Raw genomic sequence first — 13,101 nt, 5'->3', positions numbered from 1 at the left:
CAGCAGTGCAGGTATTTCTGATGATATATTCTGCAGTACTTTTACCAAACCAAGCTATCCTCTCCTTTTTTTTTTTTTTTGCCTTCCCATCAAGGACATTCAATATTAAAAAAAAAAAGTATGGTTTTGATTTTGGCTTTTGAAGCTCATATGAAACATATATAAACACTGCCTACAAGAGCTGAGCAAACATTTGTAAAAGTTCTCAACAGTCAAAATGAGTATAGCTTATTAGTACTACCTTTAAAACAGTTGTTTGATTTTACTTCGGTTTCATTTCACAATGAAACTTACTACAAATCCTAACTTAGGGGAAAGAAAAAAAATAAATCAAAGCATCTTGTTTTGTCTTCAGGGGGAATTTTGTTCCTCTGCAAGAATAAACAGAACAGGTAGATTCCTAAGAAGACCACAATATTACATGGCATTGTTGTTGGACAGGTTTTCTAGTGATTTGTAAATGAAATTTTTTTAAGTACAGAAATAGACAAATATGGAAACATCTTTAGGTTTCAGATCCCAAAGACACAAGACATCATTCTTTTAAGCAGGTGTGCCTTCCTGAGCAGCTGCTTAAGATTAGTAAATTACAAGCTGAGGATTTTATTCTTAAATATGGCTAAAGAATAAAATCTTTAGTCTGGCAAGTTGGAGTCAAACTGCCACAATGAGCACCTGTTGAGAAAGCCCATTATTTGAAGCTGGGGGTTCTGGGTGAAAAGATCACTGTGAATTAATTTTGATTGCTTCACAAAACTCTGCATAACAAATGGTCTCTGACAGGGGTATCAGGGGACTTCCATTTGAAGGGGAGAAAAAAAGATTTTGTTTCTAGGAAGGTAACATAATCTCTGCAATGACATTAAAACACACCAGTGCCTGCACTTGCTTGAATCTCTCTTCTGAAACAGATTGTATGTGCTTAGGTTACCAGGTATTATGTTTGGGGAGGGGAAAGAGAAACAATTGATATCAAAATCTTATCTAAAAGATTAGCTAAGAAGAATATGGTCAGAGATCCATGAATCCTGAATTGTTAAGGCAGTTACTTGCTCACAAGTTTATTCACAGCCACATTTCTGTGTGTTCTGGATTGCTATATACGTTGCCAAAATGGAAAAGGAGGAGAAGAGAATAAATCAAATCAAAGTTTTTGCAGTTGACTAAATAAATCAGCAGCTTTCTTGTACAAGTTAATTATAATAGTAAGTTAAAGTAACACTAAAGATCATATGAATATCTGGTAAATATTTCTCTCACTTGGTATACGGGCTATTGAATATGAAGCAGTTTCTGTCTCTCTGAAGTTTTCATCCGAAATAGACAAAAGTGCTACCTGTCTATCATTTCCTGATTAAATCTAAGGCCAAGCTTACCATCTGTTTGTGCAAATGAAAAGTGTAATATTCCACCAACTACTCTGCATGACCACTTTACCTAAGTGTTTCCTGCAAAATGATTTTCAGTTCATCCAGAGATTATTTTTAGAACAAAAAGAATCACCAGAAAGCACCATGCTTTTAGCTAATAATCATGATCCAGCTGACTTTATGCTTGATTTGTCAACTCTTAGCCATTAATAGTACATGAATTGCAACTTCTACAATTCCTTCAAAACTGACTGTAAAAGCTATATACATATGAAGATAATAAAATGCTCATATTGACCTCCCTTCTTATGTGAATTCTGTTTTTAAGGCAACCTGAATTATATCATTAGGGTATTGCACCTACGCAAAGACTTGGATGTGCTTGGATTCATAAGGGTACCAGAGGCTTGTGTCTATGCCTAGCAAAATCATTGCAGCCATAATAAAGCCAGAATACAGCCACACATTCTGTTAAATAAAAATAATAGAAAAAAAATCTAGGTAAATCAGATCCCGTACTTTGTTAATTTATGGTATAGGTAAGAATCACTCTAGTATTAGGCCACCAGGCATCTAATCTTTCCAACTTTTGCAGTATCTCTGTATTACACTACTGGGCACATGATGGCCAAGTGAACAAAGAAATACTGACGCTCTTCTATCTCATTCTAAAAACCAGACCGATGTACTGTCACAATCCCAGAACAGAAATATGAGATGATGTCTTCAAGCAGTGATGCTTTGCCGTTGTAAATAAAACTGATAAACTGAGCTGTTTGGAATTGAAAGTAAACTCTGTATTGTCCAAATGTATGTCAGCTCCATTTACCTGCACATGCCTTTGACAACACTATGGTCCTGCAGCCCTCATGCCCAGCCCCTGCCATCCCAGAACCTTCCCACAGATGGATGCACAAGGGAGGAGCTGACTGCACAAAGACAGTGCCTCGTATAAGTCACTTAAGTTGGACAATTCAAGGTTTTTCCCACCAACTTTATTTTTTTCTCCCAAGCTTCAGCTATCCTGAATAGCTCTTAAAACTAACACATGTATCTCTTCAAGCAATATATTTATCCTCCTGCTAATTCCACTGTTCATCTAATACAAGGCATGAAGCAATGGGTAAAAGTGGAAAAAAAAAAAATCCCAAAGAGGTTGTTTCATCTTTTTCTCTATCTTTTTTTTTTTAAAGATAAATTTTTTCTAATAATGCCCCTGCGATTCTATTACAGCACATTCAAAAAGCAAAGCACACTAGAAAAGTATGAGCAGTGGGAAATATGTAATATATCCTTCTGCTTTTTTTCTTCACGTCTCCAAAATAAACTACAAATTTCCCATGTTGAAAAGTTCTTCCTTAAGTTAATAAAATCTGTCACTTTCCATAATGGTTGATTTGAAGACAGTCCACAGGTGCAGTATTCTGTTGTTCACAGCTTAGGAAGTCAAGGCTTATAATAAAAAGCCCTCTGTGTTATGGTCCTCCTTCCCCATCAATTCACATCAAGTATTATTAGAATCATCTGCCACCTCAGTGGTGCTTCCTCTGTGCTCAAACTGCAGAAGCAACAATGACATTTTACTGCTCTGCAGGTGCTGCTGTGTGTGGTCATGAACACAGAAGTGTGGCCTGCTATTGTTCTCCAGTAGCACTTTGATCTCAAACACAAAAAGCCATAGCTGGCTGCCCTATTCATTCTTATGCTGGGTTTATATGGGTGAGAGAAAGAAGAGGTGACAAGAGATGGGCAATCCATAATATTTATTTCAACAAATGCTTCAAATCTTTTTAAACATCATAAGAACATGGCTCATTAAACTACAACAGCCTTGAAATTGTGTTATAAAACCACAAAACAAAAATCAATACTTCTGCTGGAAAGGAGGTAATGAAATATATCGAGTTGGTTGAAAAGTGGTTTGTATGAATCATAATATTATTATGTGCACATCACTTCTACTCCCAATACTTAAAGTTAACAAACTAGGGAGTGCTTTCTTTCCCATCACTTAAACAGGTGCTACGAGGTGGTATTTATCAAAGTTATTTTCCACACTCAATCCTTCTGCCATAAATAATGCTGGGATATAGGAGGCTTAGTAAAGGGAGATCAATTCAATGCATATTTGCTACCTGAGCTTCAGCTGTTGTATTATTTCACAGTCTGATCAATAGCGTGCTCTATAAGAGCAAAGGAAAAAGCCACAACATCACCCTGATGAGTCACTGTAGGTTTATTACTGAACCAGAAGGATGTAACATTTCTGATTTTAGTAAAGACTAAATTTGGTAGCAGCATTTGTCTGCTATTAAATAGTTTAACACTCTAGTTCAAGTCTTTTGCAATGACTTGTCCAGATTTTCAGCAGTGTTACATAAACTCTTCTGGAATCAACACTCCCTTTTCTGAAAAAGATCCTCTGGAATATTATTTAGAATTCTCTCTCATTTATTTTAAACTGGCATTACTGCTCTTCAAGTGAATCCAGAGCAATCTGGTACTTAAAGACATTTTAACACAGGCAAGCAATAATGGCATTAAAAATGAACACTGAACAGTATGAGATGAAGGAACAGGAAGGAAGCACTCATGAAGGAGGCCTAAGTTATTTGATTCTCCCAGATGTTAATGTAGGTTTCTCACTCAGAAACTGTAGTGTAAGGTTCTATCGAACAAAACCCAGGAAAAATTCACCCCTTTCCACCCACAGCCCTTCACATACACATACTGTGAAAAGTTTCTTACTTAATCTTTCCCCAGAAAAATCAACCATAAATACCTGGAAACAATAAAGAACAGAAGGAAGAAGACACTAAATGAGACTAGCAAGAGGCTCAGCAGCTACTAGCAGCCACTATACTCTTACCCTCCTCAGAAATAAAAACCCAAATCTGCCAGAACTGCCCATCCCTGCCAACCCCCTTTTGTAGTGTAATCAGAAGACAGCAAAAACTTCCCGTATCAAAATTCATCCATTTAAAAGGACAGTGCCACACCCACAAAAGTCTTTGAAGAAGAAATAAAGAAGAAAACCATATACCAAAAGTCAATTGATGTAGGGAACTAAAAGAAGGTTTTTTAAGACTTGTGCAGAGTGCTTAGATTAACTATTTCCACCAAAAGAGAAAATAGATAGTATTAAACAGAGTCCAAGCTAGGCTCTGGGAAGAGAGGAATACAGAGCATAACCCGAGACCTCTGTACCTCTGATTTGCTGAAGAGAACCAAGATGAGATCAACCCTTGATTTAGGACAAACTCATCCAAGAAATTTCCATAGTTGCCACTGCTGTAGCCAAAACCAACTTTGCTCATCATTTCTGACACTATGAACACTGACAGGGTAGACTGAACCATTTTACTGCACATCAGCCATTCCAAAGTCTCCTGTACTGGAGATCTGTCCTAACAGACATCCCATCATTTCAGATAGTTATGGTAGCACTGGAAAGAGTCAGAATGTCCACTCAGCACCAGAGACCAAAAGCTTAGATTTTATGTCACCCAAGCAGAAAAATCTCACTTTCTACAGCATGTGAGCTTCTAAGCCCAGCTGGGGGCTGTTTCTGCAGAGACTGACAAAATGTCATCCTGTAAATGAACATCTCAGCTTTCCTTTAGCATGAAGAATGGACTAGTTTCTCCAATTCCAGCAGAGGTCCTTTCCAAATTATGCTTTGATTTTACTACTTACCAAGAGAGGAAGAAAAGGTACTACAGCTGGTAGGTACTGATATTTAATCTTGAATTTATTTTTACTTTATTGTTTTCTATAATTAGTCATCTTTCACCAGCTCTACTGCTGCTAGAACCTTTTCCAGTAACTGTCAACATTACACAGAGCCTTAACCCCTGAGAAAGAAAGAAAGAAAGAAAGAAAGAAAGAAAGAAAGAAAGAAAGAAAGAAAGAAAGAAAGAAAGAAAGAAAGAAAGAAAGAAAGAAAGAAAGAAAGAAAGAAAGAAAGAAAGAAAGAAAGAAAGAAAGAAAGAAAGAAAGAAAGAAAGAAAGAAAGAAAGAAAGAAAGAAGAGAAGTGGAATACAAGAGACAACTACTAATCCTGAAGAGAGAGACATATCACATCACCACAGGACTCCCTGCTACTTCAGAGCCTTCTCCAGTAATGAACTGTATGTTAACTTCATCCACTTATGGTTGAATCTCCCCCAAAACTTATTTGAGAATGCAGCAGCCTGGATTTGGCCCTCTACAAAGGGCTAAGAGTATACTGCATACATGTTCCCACAGTCCCATCCTGTGTCAACTACAGGAGCCTGACTACATCATGGCTCTATCAGCACATTGACTCCCCTGCTTGTACACATAAAGAATAATCAAACAACAAACTAATTGCTTTCATTTGATAACAATAAAAAAAAAAAAATCATTATCTTTCTGGGGGAAAACTGCTGGCCAGACAGGGCAGGCATGAGGATGATAGTGTGTTTGTCTAGGATGTCAGCTTGTAACTGTCCACTGTCATGGGATTTGGGCCATGATTTTAAGTGACTTTGTGTCATCATGTTTTAAAAGCCTGATTTTCAGACAGAGTAGCACTTTCTAAAAATCATGATTCTTTGGGATTGTTTAAATGGAGCATTATATGAATTGAAATAGCAAAATAAAGCATTGAGCAAGCTTGAAATTTAGGCCAAGTTGAAAGAAAGGTACGTGTGTGTCGGGTGGAAATTGCTGCCCACATTCTTCATTTCTCCTGTTCTTATTGTTGTTACTGTTGTCAATATCTGATTTTCAGATAAAAAGAAAGCCCTTCGAGATGAGCAGTAGATAAAGTCAGGACTTCAGACCTTAGCTGACAGTTACTTCAGACTCCTGATGAAATGAAACTCACTCTGTTCTGTTTCTCTGCAAGACGGTCAGGGAAAGAACATCTAAACATAAACAGAACTTGCTGACTTCTATGGCCAGTGTTTCAAAAGCCAGAGTTACCCTTTCAAAAGCAAAGATTGTCACTGCCATATATAGGGTTATAAGGAGCAAATTGGTCAAACAGAGAAAAATCTCTCAGAGGATCCAAAAATATCTCCTGTCTTTATCATCATTGCTAGTGCTCAACAGTAGAGCAGACAATGGATGTACCTGCAGCTGCATTTCAACACATGGCTGCACTACTGTGCCTGTTGCTTGTCATTTTCTACAGTACATGGAGATACATACTCTCTGGGAGAAAACAGGGAGCGTCAGGAACATTACAGAGACTTGCACCAAAAACAGCAGCTGCAGAGGCCTCCAATTTGCACACTTTATTTCAGTGCACTCTCCACTACACAATACTGGCACTAGCCATTTCACATCTTCCCTCCTACCTCACACACTACCCTCAAACAACCAGGAAGTCACTAAGGCAACAAGCCTGACCCTAAACTGTCATACTGTACATCATCCAGCATTTTTCTTGTGATTAAATATAACCTTTAAAATTCCATATACTTTGTTTTACCATTTTTTTTCATACACGGGGAATATATCAAGAGAACTCATTACCTGCAGTCCAGGCTGAAAGTTATCTGTGATAAGTATCACTGAAATTGGAAATCAACTACAGGCACTTATCTGCAAGGCAGCAAATACAATTAATATTTCCTTGTACTGTGCCTCAGAAAGGGACATTCTGTCTATATGGAAAATTTTGAAAGATTGTGTCTACATCCAGTAGTTCAGCAAAAATACAGTATCTTGAGACCTTTTGCAAAAATTGATTATTTGTTCTTACAAATACAGTAAAAATGTAAGCATGTACAACATGGCATTCACTTTTAAACTTCATCTGGTAAGTGGCAAATGTGGTCCTGAGCTACCAGCAGAGCACTTCCAGGTGTTCTGATAGATGCTGAAACTCAAAATAGCTGTTTTGTATTGGATATTTTATAAGCATTTATATTCCCAGAGAGGAGCCATGTATGGCATACACACATTGTAAAAGACCAATCTGAACAGTTTCATATCTAAATATCCAAAATAAACAGGAATTAAAGGTAAGGAACTATTGTTGGCACCATTTTACAAAGCACATCAAGAGCAACTTGCCCAAGGCAACACGTGCCCAGAGCCAAGGATGAAACTTCCATTTCCTAAATTAGCCCCTCACACTTTAACCACAAGTGAAACCTTTACATAAGCCTCCAAGGTTCCAAACCACGCACAATTAAAATGTAATAAATTCCATTCAACAGCACTAACAATAAAGGAATATGTGTGCATCGAGCTAGTACATGCATCAGTAGATAGCGGGTGAAAGCAACAACAAAATAATATGTGCAAACATCACCGATGCAGGAATTAAATTTCAGAATTGCTGTCAACTTTTCATTTTCACTAATTGCTTTTAAGAAAGCCGGACATTTTTCCTCAGTCCATTTTACCTTTTTCCTCCATTTGACAAATATTGATTTTCATTTCCTCCAAGTTTAAGTGCATTGAATGCTATTGTGACTGGTTTGTTTGCTTTTTTGTTTGTGTCCCAGCTTTATTGAGGATGCCAGCATGAATGCATACAGCTTTGGAAAGAAAGAATTGGTTTAATAACTTCTTCAAATCCAGGAGAGAACACAGAAGCCCAGTCTACTTTTTTGTATAGGTCAAGCAAGAAGTGTGACTCTAGGCGACTATCTAATGTCAGTAAGGAGACTGCTGAAGTAATAGCCTTGGTGTTTTAAGCTGTTACTCCTATGCTCTGTCACAACAGGACAAATTCTGGAGTGTTCTCCCTCCACTTCAGCGCAAAGTTAGACATAGTATCTTAAAAATGCCTTTGGGGGCATTTTAAGCTAAGCCCATTTTGTAGACAGTTGGCCCTTTAGGAGGCTTGGTTTGGAAGGCAACATCTCATGAAATTCTGGCTCAAACGAGCTGCAGCTTTACGAATTCTCTTCTGCCTGACTCACAGTTACATAGGCTCAATCTCCTTTCGTAAGATGATCTCCTCAAGCTTTGTGAACATGCCTGGTACATTTTGGACACTTCCCTATCTTATGGTCTTATTCACCAAGTAAGAAATCACTCCGTCTTTGTAGTGATATGAATAAAGAGTGCTTACGTGATCTATTCCACCCTTTCAAATATGGAAGGGGGAGGGAATCTCAGTGGAACGAAATAAACATCTGGACTGAAAAGGAAAGACAGTAACACCTTAAACTGCCACAGACACTGTTACAGAAATTGTCTGTGCAGCGCTCAGACATTCATCAGTGTTAGAAGCCAAAACAAGTTCAGCTGACTTAAGCAGGGGGTTAAATTAGTTTACATGTATCAGCACCAGAGGTCTATGCTGGTATTAAGAGATCCCCCATAACTGAGCTAACTAGTGATCTAGCCATCACAAACAGCCTCGTTCTCATCAGCAGCTCTGACACAAGTTGCCGAGAGGACTTGGTATTCAGCCTAGACAAGTAAACAGACACATAAACCTCTGAAATCTGTTCTGTCTCTCTCTATATAATTTGCTATTCTCTGGATCCTCTAACCAACAGAAAGATAGGAGTTCATATGAATGCACATTTAGCATTGAACACGATTATCCACTTAGTTATTGTACATATGAAACAAATGTTAGCTTCAGTATGTATTAACTGACATTTTAAAATCCCAATGAAAGGAAAGCAATTTAGAATTATTCACTGCCAAAGGAAGCTCATTTTCAAAACAGGCACTGCTTTGAAAAAAAAATCTTAACGTGATTCATTTGGTTAGTCTCACTGGCTCCGCTTTGAAATTATTTTTCATGGAAAAGATGGGGAAAAGAAAGAAAGAAAGTAGTGACCAGTGGGGTTAAATCCATGACAGTGTGCCAGACTCCTCCATTTTTCGCTTTCCATATTCAATTCTGAATACTGCTTGTGTTGCACCACCTGATGCCAGGTGCTGCAGGGCTTCTGCTACACCCACCTGACATTGTGATGCTGCATTTTTAAGGCCTTTAAATAATGAAAATAGACCTTTGCACTTCAGCACTGCCCTGGTCAAGAGAGCTGTCTGTACAGATGATGCGAATGTCTGCCAACATGGAGAGACTTCTTAATTTTGAAATGAAATGACACCAGGAGTTTCAGGGCTGATCGTTCCAGTGAGGACCTTCCTTATTAGCACTAGTGACAAAGTCTAACATGGGCGTGGACGTCATTTGGTCCTCATCTAACCTGAATTTAAACTGCTTTCCAAAATGACAGTAACTTCTGAAAGTTAAGAAAAGGTTGCAATTTGGGTTAATTAGTTAACTGCTATAAAAAGGAAGATGATACCGCTTCCTTATTCTACAACTCTCCTGTAGGCATTCTCACAGGTATACCATATGCTCAGTGTCAACTGCACCCAAGATGCTGGCCCCACCCACCATGCAGAGCATTGCAGAGAATGTCTCCAACCCTTCAGTGCATGTTATTCACCAGCTCTCTCAGTGCTAGACAGATTTGAGCACTAAAGAAAACCTCTTTCCTGGTCTCCCATTCTCACTCTACTGCTCCTCCTCCCGTATCATCAAGAGATTTTGCCTCTGGATTCAAAAATACGTCTAAAGAGAAACAGAAGCTAAAATGGAAACCCAAGTAAGAGACTCATGTTAGGACAAAACTATAATATCATTTGAGCCAGAAACTTAATCACTGCCAAGCTTACACCTCACTTACCTGTAAAATATTCCAGCCACCACATGTGATTCAGGGCCTTCCAGTATCCCATGTCCCTGGAACAAGGAGATCTTCTCAAGGAAGAATCATCATGTACTTGCCACCTTTCAGGCATCTGCTAGGCCACTGCCAGTAGCGACAGAGGGACTGGGTCACGGTAGCCATTCTGATATTAGCTATAACCTGGATGTAAGAACCAGAAATATCACATCAGGAAACAGAACATAAACACAGCTGTCAGTAACTCTGTTCTCAGCTGAAGTTGCATACTTTCCAATTATTCCTGTTCTTTCCTATTAAGATTAATATTTCCAAGCCTCTACTCCTCCTTAAGTTTTTGTCTAGAGATAGGTATTTATACAAGAGACTGTATTGTATGTGAAATTTTTAAGTCATTATACTTCAACTCAGCAGTTAAGAGACATATTGCTTCTGGCTTATATAAATAACTGTACCCACCTATTTGCAAGACATTATTTTAACTTCTGTCAACTCATATTCATGGGAGAAGGAAACCAAATAGAAACATGTTATTTCGATTTAAAAACCCTAGAGATAAAACTGGAGAAGTACTGAAGACTGGCAGGGAGGCAGCAAAAAAGAACTGCCACGTTACAAAGTCACACCTTCTCCTGCCAAGTAAAACTGGCCTCCTGCAAAGATGCAACCTGCTGCTTGTGACTTCAGGACTCCCAAATGCAGGAACTATGCCCCAAAGAAAAGGTCAAATCAAGCAGCAACTGTTGCATTTTGATGGTCAGCAGCAAATATTCTTTCCAAAGCAGGGCTGGAGAGATTTGTTGACCACTGCAGCAGGGAAGGCTTGCAGCCTGTCCCTAAATCTCAAACCACAGCCTAGTCCAGGAAGAAGTGCCGAAATTATCCGACTTTACCCTGAGAAAAGGCCTTAGGATTTGGTCGTCATTAGCACACGGAATAAGGCAGGCAATGTGGTGCGCCCCTTCCCTTCTCACACCTGCCTCGCCAATAGAGAAACCTCATTCCTGCCCATCCGATGTGCTGCCCTGACCCGTCTCTCCACTCTGCTGGTATAGTAGGTCCTTTTGATTAGCCCTCCACGCCCTTTTCAGGCTTTCATTCCGTCTGCTCCGCTACATCTACGCAATTTGCCCCACGGAAGCGCCCACCCGCTGGGCTCCTTCGTGACCGCGGCACCGCGGGCGGGCCGGGCGTCCCCCTCGGCGGCCAGGGGAACGGCGCGCCCCAGCTCCCCTCTCTCAGTCGCCGCCACGTCCTCGCTTCCTCTCCTCCCTACGGTATTCGGGGAAAGCCTCAAATTCCCGGGCCGTCTGCTAACAAAAACGCCCGGCGGGAGCGGCAGCCCCGCGGCTTACCCAGCCGGCACGGGCCGGACACCTCCGGCCGCTCCGCCGCGGGCTCTTCCCAAGCGGGGAAGTTTCGCACGCTATTAGCCCAATTTTTAAATAAATCACGTCTGTTTCTGGGGGAAGAAAATTACTTGGGCTGATTAAATGAATGCGCTGAACGATCGCTGGCGCTTAGAAGAAAAAAAAACCCACAACGAACAAACACACACACACACACCACCCCCCCCCCCCGTGCTTTATTTTAATGGATGATAAAATTCTGATGGGCGAGGAAAGGGGGGGAAAAAAAAAAGCAGGCGAAGAAAACTTTGTTGCTAGTGAGAAAACTGCGGCCGCACAAACAAAACTGTAAAGAAAAAAAAATCTATTCTTGAATAAGGATTAATTCAATGTCTGTGAATAGGAAATCCTGCGCTGGGTAATTGCAGCGAGGTAGCGCGGCGCCCAGCTGCGAGGCGACGCGGGCACCTTTGTGCGCTTGCCAGAAGACAGCTCTGGGGAGAGGTAACTTCCCCCGGTCCCCACGGTCTGGTGTCAAGTAACGGGAAATTTAACATTCCGCATTTCCAGAGCAAATTATCCCCCCGCCCCCCCGCTCGCCGGCAGCTCGCCGGCGGCCAGCCGGGCGCTCCGCCTGACGGGGCGGGGAGCCCCGCGCCGACCCTGACCCCGCACCCCGCGGGGCGCGGCCTCAGCACCCGCCGGGGATGTCCCCGGCTTCGGCAGCGGCCCGCGCTGCAGCTCCGTTCCGGGGCGGCAGGAGAAACGGAACGGAAAGCCGGTCTGCAGCGCGGGGGTAACGGCCCGGCACCCTCCGCCAAGCCCGGCGCAGCGGGAGGCACGGGCAGGGTCGATTCCCGCCCCAGCACCCACCTGCGCAGACGGTAGCGAGGGAAGCACAGAGTGAAACGGCAGCAACAGCCCGGCGGGGGAGGGCACGGAGCGCACCGGCTCATTAGGGGAACCCCCGCCCAGCCGGGCTCACTCGTTGCAATCAGGCGGGCGGCCGGGGGAAAGGGGGTTCCGCGGAGCCTCGCCCGCCGCATCCCCGTCCCCGAGGCGGGCTCCCCGCGGCCCCAGGGAAACGCTTCCGAGAGGCTGGGGGAGAAAAGGGGCGTTCGCCGCCCGCGGGGGGCCACCTGACCTTGGGCGAGGAAACGCGGCCCCTCGGGCAGCGGGGCGACCCGCGCCGCGCCCCCCTTCCCTCCCCCCCGCGGTCGCCGGTGCCCGCTCCGCCGGCACCCCCTCAGCGGGGCGAGGAAGCTGCCGCCGCCGCCCCCCCCGCGCTCGCGCCGAGCGGCCGCGCGAGCTGCCCCAGCCCACAGCGCGCGGGCAGCGGGCCGAGGGGGGCGGGCGGGCTGCGCCTGAGGGAACGGGGCGTGCGGCGGCCGGCGCGGGGGAACCCGAGGGTACTAGCAAGAAGATTACTGAAGTGGTTTGTGGGTTGGTTTTTTTTTTTTTTCTTCTTTCTGAAAAACGCCAAGCGCACACGTTACCCAGCGTCCGGGAGCGGGGTGCCCGCGGAGGCTCGCGCGTGCGGGGCCCGGGCGCGTCTTCCCGGGCCGGGCCGGGCCGCTGCCCCTTTTCTGGAGGGGCTGAAAGGGCCTCGGCCCCCAAAGACTTCGCTTTAACGGGAGAAGAGGGTCCGAGGGCTGGAATTCAAGCTATTAATGAAACTCAAGCCGCGTAAAGGAAACCCTCCCATAGCACTGGGGTCTGCTAACCCTGCCTCGCTTTTC

The 13,101-nt window shown here is 42.9% G+C and overlaps 1 long non-coding RNA gene across 1 annotated transcript in view; it reads right to left on the bottom strand.

The window, feature by feature from the left end:
- LOC141948959 (uncharacterized) overlaps positions 1-12,362 on the bottom strand; it is a 114,160-nt gene extending 101,798 nt beyond the window's left edge. Inside the window, exons 1-2 of the long non-coding RNA XR_012630612.1 lie at positions 12,236-12,362; positions 10,014-10,196 (exon numbers count right to left, since the gene is read on the bottom strand). This is a non-coding gene — a long non-coding RNA (uncharacterized LOC141948959). The remainder of the gene's footprint in view (positions 1-10,013; positions 10,197-12,235) is intronic.
- Positions 12,363-13,101: the final 739 nt, after the last annotated feature.

Source organism: Strix uralensis, chromosome 12 (genome assembly GCF_047716275.1).
Source record: "Strix uralensis isolate ZFMK-TIS-50842 chromosome 12, bStrUra1, whole genome shotgun sequence".
In the NCBI taxonomy this organism is placed as follows: Eukaryota; Metazoa; Chordata; class Aves; order Strigiformes; family Strigidae; genus Strix; species Strix uralensis.
Note: the sequence above shows the minus strand (reverse complement) of the source record. Positions and strands in the feature narration are given on the sequence as shown.